The 8,328-nt window shown below is 31.3% G+C and overlaps 1 pseudogene; it reads right to left on the bottom strand.

The window, feature by feature from the left end:
* Positions 1-642: 642 nt before the first annotated feature.
* Positions 643-1,564, bottom strand: LOC114075406 (annotated as a pseudogene).
* Between the last annotated feature and the right edge of the window lie 6,764 nt (positions 1,565-8,328).

Here is an 8,328-nt window from a genome sequence, read left to right as displayed (position 1 = left end):
CTTTAAATTTTTATTTTTTCACCCCTACCATCCCCCCTCCAAAAAAAAAACTATTTTTGTAAAGAAAATATTTTCAATTTCAAAAATTATTTTCTACTCTAGTAGAAATAAAAGATATTTATCAAAAATATTTTTCATTCATATATCAAACACTAAAAATCATTTTCTAAAAATATTACTCAGCAATCAAACATGAGAAAATAAGTCATAAATCTACTTGTTTTCGATGAAAACATTTTCCTTCATACCAAACACACCCTATATTAAATATATCTTAAAATATTAGTACAAGTAATTGTGACTAATTAAAAAGCAACAGGTGGAGAGTAACTTATACTCCATCTATGGTGGATTGGTAAATACTGTTTCATCCTTAATTAAGAGGTTTCGAATTTGAGGCTCCTTGAATATGGAGTCGTCTTTGTTAGGAAGTGTTTTATTTCTCAAAGTGGCTAGTTTTTTAATTTATAGAGGGAGTTATCAAAATCTTTTTAATTTCAGAATACGAAAAAGGAACATCAATTTCGAAATGGTTGGTGATAAAATCCTATAATAGAACAAGAAAAAACTCTATAGCTAAGAAGTATTTGCATGTAAAAAACTCTATAGCAATCTATGCTTAGAAGCATTTGCACGTTAGAATGACCGATAACTTCTACTCAAACCAGCCAATAGCAAAAAATCCAGTTAATTCTTTCCTGTAAGATAAATATGATTTTCTATTATTCTTATTACCTTCTTTATCTGCTCTATTTCGTACATAATACAGTGTTTGCTGAGAAGCCACCGCCGGCGGCAAACCTTTCTCTCCTCCGCTCACTTCTGTCTGTTTCAATTTTTTTGCTGCCTTCACCACCTCACTGAAACTTTTTGATTTTGCTTTTTCTGTACTATTGTCTTTTTTGGTGTGAGAAATACAAAACTGTCCTCTTCCTTGCCTTTACTATTACTCCTCCGTAACAGATTTTGGATCCTTGGTCATCGCTTCGATACAAATCCTGTTGATTTACTCTTGTTGCATTTTCCTGGTAATGATTTGCATATCTTCGGCTTCCACATACAGTAAGTTTAGGCAGGTATCGTCTCCAATTCTTTTGCCTTCGACTTTTCAACGGAATAAGAATTGATTTATAAACATCGTTCAAATTTGAATCGCTTAGAAATACATTGCGATTAAAAAGAGGGAAAATTGGCTTCTGAACTTTACTTTGACCGTCATAGATTAATTTCACGATTGATTTATCCGAATTCTTAGAGATTAAAGAGAATTTAAAATCTTCTTTGCTACGATTCTCCTCCACCTGAACGGAGATTTTTACAGCGATATCTGATAAAAGTACAAAATTATTGAAACTGAGGCACAACAATTTATCTACTCCAACTTCCTTCATATTTGTTTTGCGGTTCATTTTGAGGGAAAGAGAATGGTTTGTTCTCTTATCTGCTGCTGGGTATTATATGTAGGTGCACTTCCATTGATGGAAAAAGAGACTGGAGGGCTCCATCATTGCACACGTCACTTCTGAAGGTTTTAGTGTGAAGTTGGAAAGTTGATAAATACATTTCTTGGTAGTTGCTTCTTTTTATATTTATATATTTATTATTACTTTGCCATTTTCTTTTGTCATGTATTACATCATTTAGCTCTATTAAATAAGTTTCATTTTTTGTTTATCACATTTCCTTTCCCTTTTATATCATTTCGTGTAAGGAATACATGTACAAAAATAGAAAAATTATATGGTAATATGGTAAAAGAAATAAAAAACCTCTCTTATTCGGTCACCGAGAAGTCGGACGACTCTTCAGTAACCCAGGGTGATATGGTAAAGAATATTAAAAAACTTAATTAAGTAGTCTTAAAATATATAGGTAAGAAGTATTTAAGAAAATTAATAACTAAATACTCTTAAAATATGTGGTAAGAACTCTTTAAGAAACTTAATAACTAAATAGTACTAAAACATATGGTAAGATGTTTTAAGAGAACAAACAATTAAGGAGTCCTAAAATATATGGTTAGAAATTTTGAGAGAACTAATAATTAAGCAGTCTTATAATAGATGGTAAGAAGTACTCTTACATTCATTTTTACTTGTCACTTATTTATGAAATAGATTTTTTTGTTTCTATTCTCACTTTTGAGATATCAAGAAAATATAATATTTTTTTCATGTTTTACCGTCAATATTAAATACTTATTTTTTAAAAATCATTTTTCAAGACATCATTTAATAGGAATAGTTTGATAAAATACATTATCAATAATTATTTTCTCAATTGGTGTGTCAAGTCAAGTTTGACAAGTAAAATTGAACCAAAAGAGTATTAGGAGAATTAGTAGTTAAGGAATTAAGTAGTGTTAAAATATATGGCTAAAAGAATAGAAAAATACTTTCTCCATTCCTATTTACATGTCGTCTTTACTAAAATTAGGTATTTTTTAGTATTTATCCTTTCACAAAATCAATGAATAAATGAATTTATTCTTCCAAATTTTCCCTTAAAAGTTATTAGCATATAAAATATACATTTAACGAACATGGAAAAACTAAGAAAATAATTCATGTCTATTGGTAAAATTAATTAATTGCTCAAAATAAATTAATTCATGTTCATTGATTGAAAACTAGACTTTACGAAAAATATTAAATAAAGGTACAACAGTAAATATGAGACATATGCTGATGAGAAGAACCTGAATGACCATAATGCCCTCCATGACCTACATGTCTAGAAGATCAAGCATGTGAAGTATGTATCCGACCTACAGGTCTAGAAAGATGAAGCATGTGAAGTATGTATCAAACAAAACGGACTATGCCTAATATAATCAGCCTCAACAGCTGGTATCGCGGCATGATAGGTACTACGGGTGACAACCTCTCCATGAGTAACCTCGACTCTTAGGAGGAGCACTAAACAAATGAACTAAATGATGGGCCTTATCGGCCTTATGTTGTTCAAATCCCTCACATCGAATCATTTCCAACTCTTTGGCAGCGTCTACCAGTTTTTGAAATGAAACATGAGAAGTTGTAACCTGAGAAACTCCCAAATGAATCGAAATAATTAGACCCTCAGGAAAACTTCTCATTCTCTGAGTCTCAGTGGGACGGATCAATAAAGCATTCCCAGCAGAAGCATGAAATTTAACCTCATACTTTGCGATTGACATATCATCTTGCTGCAAATCCTCGAACTCGACTCTTTTTCTCTCCCTCTCATAACATGAAACAAACTTATTTAGAAACATGGTGGTGGAGGTGATCCAGCTGAAATACTATTAATATAATTTTTCCATCACTACTTGGTATATAAGGTCAGTCATCTGGAACATCGTGTAGTCAATTCCATAAGACTCACATCTAAGGTCATGCAGTCTTTCATTACCGGCTGTAAATTCAGATGCATCCTCATTCAAGTCACCCGTATAGATGAAAATATTCACCATCTTTAACCCTTCAAACATCTTTTGCTCATAAATAGTTATGGAAGGCATGTTAGCCAAATGTGATGCAACACCTAACAATATCATATTATATAATCGAGGAGCTATAATAGCAGTCGATTGAAACCCCAGATTCTGAGAACTTGAAGCAACTATTTGATTTGGAGTCTAACCTTCAAAACAAGTGTGTGAGCCATTAGAGGTGACAAAGTATTTTTTCATTAGTCATTCTTCGAGCAGTCCTAGCATATGAATCAATGTATCTTAAAGCATTAAGGTGGTAATAAAGTCGGGTGAAGTTTGAGTTGGTCTATATCCATCAACATAATCTTGCACATCTAAATTTTGGAAGAGCTATTTGTCATAACATTTGTCATTTCGAGTTTTCTTCTATATGTATCTATTTTGTTGAGGACCTTTAAACTTCTATAAGGGAAATGAATGCAGATTTATTTCTTTTCTTCGGATTAATTAATCGTTCAAAAGAATTTTGTGACCTAACTAATCTAATACTTCAGAATAAGAGTTTGTCTATTGTCATTTACATATTTGTGGTTTTGCTATACCATTTATTGTGCTTTTTCCCTTACCAGTAGCTTCATAGCTCTTTCTGCCTATTCATAATTCTTTTGTATGTCTTGGTTATAGATCTCTTTATTTTCTTATCTTATTGATATTTTCAGTCATGTCCTGTATTGATCTCTTTGTTGTTATTATAACTCTTATCTTCCTCATTTTCCTCACCCCTTCCTTCTTTGGATATAATTTTGGATGTGATACAAAACACTTCTTTTCATTATACATTATATAGTTTATAGTTTCTCCAATATTTAGGGAGATAGTTATATTTGATGGTAATCGATTTAGCCACAATTTCCCTTGTCTTTTTCTTGATTCCACATTGACTCTTTTGGAAAACTCACCCAAAAGGTCTACTTTCATCTTTACTCTCACGTGACATGGTCTCGTTTTGTTGTTATTAGTAGCCATATCAACTTGTAATGGCTTTCCAACTGCAACAACTAATGAGAAAATTGTTTCTTTTCCAATGAAATTTTGATCATTGTAGAGCTGATAGCGATATTAATGCAATCTCTATTGATGTTTCTTCCATTGGGTCAAACAAAGAATCTCATTTAAAGGTCTGCATTAGGCAATAGCCATTTCTGTGAGCTGTGTAAAAGATGGGTTTTGATAAAGGTTAACATAGTCTTCCATCCTCGATGCCTTATGTAATACACATCGATTACATAATAGCGCTGCGTTCACATCCCCCTTCAATTCACATTGTTTATGAATAATCTTTTGCAATTCGTGAATATCAAGCCATTCATATGAGAATTTCCCAACAACAACAAATTCCAAATCCCTATTCCGGTCGTAGAATTCAAACTTCTAGGGTTTGGCAACTAGGTTTTTAAAGAGCGTTTTTAAGACTAAGTTTTTAATTTTAAAGATCTTCTAAATTCAAAAATCTAAAATTATTTGGAATATATATATTTAACAAGAAGGAGTCATATAATAAAACAAAATAGAGAACTTCTGATAGCTGATGTGGCGTATTCATATTTTTGGAATTACTATATGTAAGTATTTCAAAGTAATTTTGTACTTAGTAAATGCAAATAATTAGTAAAATTAGGCTGTCATCAATTCATTCCCACTTACATAAGGACCTTACTTAAGAGAAACAAGAATAAAGTAGGAAGATTCTCATAATAACTTAGAAATGTTAATTTTTCATTTCATAACCTAACTAGGAATCCAACTTTGACTTTTTAGTATAATCACCGGATGTACATAACATTTTTCGATGCACTTGTTTCCTTTATTTTTACTTGTTATTGTTTGATTTGGCTCACAATTATTAAGAAAATAATTATTGATATAAGTATTTTATCATACTATTTGACCCTATTAATTACTTCATATGTCTACTTAATTATAATTGTCACGTTGTGTTTTTCAAAAGTGAATTTAACTTTCAAAGTTATATTAGATTACATTAATTTCATATTTTAAATAAAAAATGTAGATATTCACAAACTATATAAAAGCACTATAAATTCTATTTTTTTTGCATATTAGTATGATGAAAAAATATAACGCAAAATCTCAGTCAAAGTTGCTATCATTTGACTCTAACAAAGAAATATGACAATTAAAAGTGGACCGAGTTATTAATATGTAGTTTTTGAGTTTTGAAAAATGATATGAAGAATATGATTTAATTTTTAAGGGTAAAACATGAAAAAAAATAATTGTCTTTTTTCTTGATATTTAAAACTGACAAATAAAAATAAAAATCTATTTCAAAAATTAATGAAAAGTAAAAATGAACAAATACAGTAATTTGGAGAAAATAAATAATACAACATAATTAATTACAATTTCAATTAGAATGAAAATATAAAGCAATACTACATATATTTTTATATCTGTATATTACTTTATTCATTTTAATTTATTTTTCTATTTTTCTTTTTAATTTCATATAAAAAAAAAGGAACATCCATTTCAAAATGGTGTGATAAAATCCTATGCTGGAACATGAAAAAACTCTATAGCTAAGAAGCATTTGAATGTAAAAACTCTATAGCAATATATGCTAAGAAGCATTTGCATGTTAGAATTGTTGGAAAATAGCATACACAGCGGAAGCATTCCAGAATCATACATCTTGCATGAATATAAACAACAACCACAAATAGTCAGCACATACAAAGTATGCTGAAAATTAACTCAGGATTACCTCTTGAAGCGTGTGCAGATATCTTGAAGTAAATCCAACTCCAGCTCTATAGTCTTCTACAGTGATCCCAATCAACAATTGAACTCCCTCAATACTTGGGTGGGCAAGTATTGTATATAGAATACTCTCAACAATCTAGATTAGAAGAATCCCTATTTATAGAGATGTCTTCCTAGTCCAAAGAGGAGAAGAAAGCAAATCCTTTTTTTCAAGAAAACTTGAAAACACACGTTTCTCCCTTCAAAAAAAAGTCACACTACTTTTCCATCTTCTACTAGAAAATAGGATTCTGAGTTTTAGTTAAATTGGGCACTGGAGGGACCACATAATTTATTACTGAGGCTTCCTATTATGGAAATAATTCTAAATAATTAATTTGAATTATTCTTACCATAATAAATTACAAATCATTCCACTAAAAATTCGTAATTGAACTCCTCTATTTATTTCGAAATTCACCACTAAACACTTATTTGATTCCCCATGTTAAGATTACCGATACTAATCAATAAATTAAATTACTGACGAATTTAATTCAATGATTAACTTCTTTTAGAGCAATACTTAACTTATTTCATGTGCCAGATTCATAAATCTACCGGCCGGATTTACACATGAAAACTTACAAGCTTCTCATAAAAGGTGTATCATCAATCTCTATACTGAGACATGGATTCCATCAACTAACTAATTATTTCACCAATATATATTATTATCATCCAATCTACCAGGCATATTGACCCATCTCAGAATCTCACCTTTTAATAAATCAAAATGATAAATAATATATACAGATCATAATCGTTATATCAAGATTAAGAATATAAGTACATTTAATAGTTTAGAGAATATGTTTTTATCAATCAGTCTAAAACAATTATCTCTGCTTGATCCCGTTCAATACATACCAAATGCACTAGCACGAGAAGTTAGAACTATACCATTCTCATAATCAAGATAAATTACGTTTAATCTCGTGCTACAATCTTTCAGATGATTTTGTCCATATTTTAATCTATGATTGTGAACATTACTTTTAACTTATAAGAACTGATGATTTAATCTTCTGTGTATAAGCTTAAACTCTATACACCAAATCATCTACTATATAAGTTAAGGACACATATATGACAATTGATCTATTTAATGTAACACTTTATTGAATTGAATAAATAAATAAACAATTGTTCAATATTAATACTATATCAAAACGCATGGTTAATAGTATATCCTAACAATCTCCCACTTAGACTCATAACCATGTACCTACAACTGTAACACCCATTCCTTCAACATGTCTATCAAAAGACTTTTACGGTAAAGCTTTTGTGAAAGGGTCTGCAAGGTTGTTCTCTAATGCAATCTTCGCCACCATCACATCCCCTCTCTGTACTATGTCTCGAATCAAATGGTATTTTCGCTCAATGTGTTTTGCCTTCTTATGACTTCGTGGTTCCTTTGAATTTGCAACCGCTCCACTATTATCACAAAACATTGTAAGTGGCATTTATATTGTAGGAACAACCGCCAAGTCTTTCAGAAAGTTTCTGAGCCACACTGCCTCCTTAGCTGCTTCAGAAGCTGCAACATATTCGGCTTCCATGGTAGAATCAGCAACACAGGTTTGCTTGATGCTTCTCCAAACAATGGCTCCACCTCCCAAAGTAAACACATTTCCTGAGGTCGACTTTCTAGAGTCCATATCAGACTGGAAATCTGAGTCTGTGTACCCTATGGGAACCAACTCATCCGAATGATAGACTAGCATGTAATCCCTAGTCCTTTTCAGGTACTTGATCATATGCTTAACTGCTGTCCAATGTTCTCGTCCAGGATTAGACTGATATCTGCTAACCATGCCTACGGCAAAACAAATGTCAGGTCTAGTGCATAACATAGCATACATGAGACTTCCTACCGCTGATGCATAAGGAACTGTCTTCATGCTTTCTATTTCCTCATCTGTCTTAGGACATTGATCCTTAGATAAAGAAATTCCTTGTCTAAAAGGAAGAAAACCTTTCTTGGAATCGTGCATGCTAAACCTGGTAAAAATTGTATCAATATAAAGAGCTTGAGATAAACCTAACATCCTTTTCTTGCGATCACGTAGAACCTTGATCCC

Source organism: Solanum pennellii, chromosome 12 (assembly GCF_001406875.1).
Source record: "Solanum pennellii chromosome 12, SPENNV200".
In the NCBI taxonomy this organism is placed as follows: Eukaryota; Viridiplantae; Streptophyta; class Magnoliopsida; order Solanales; family Solanaceae; genus Solanum; species Solanum pennellii.
The sequence above is the reverse complement of the archived record's forward strand: the minus strand, read 5'-3'. Positions and strand labels throughout refer to the sequence as shown.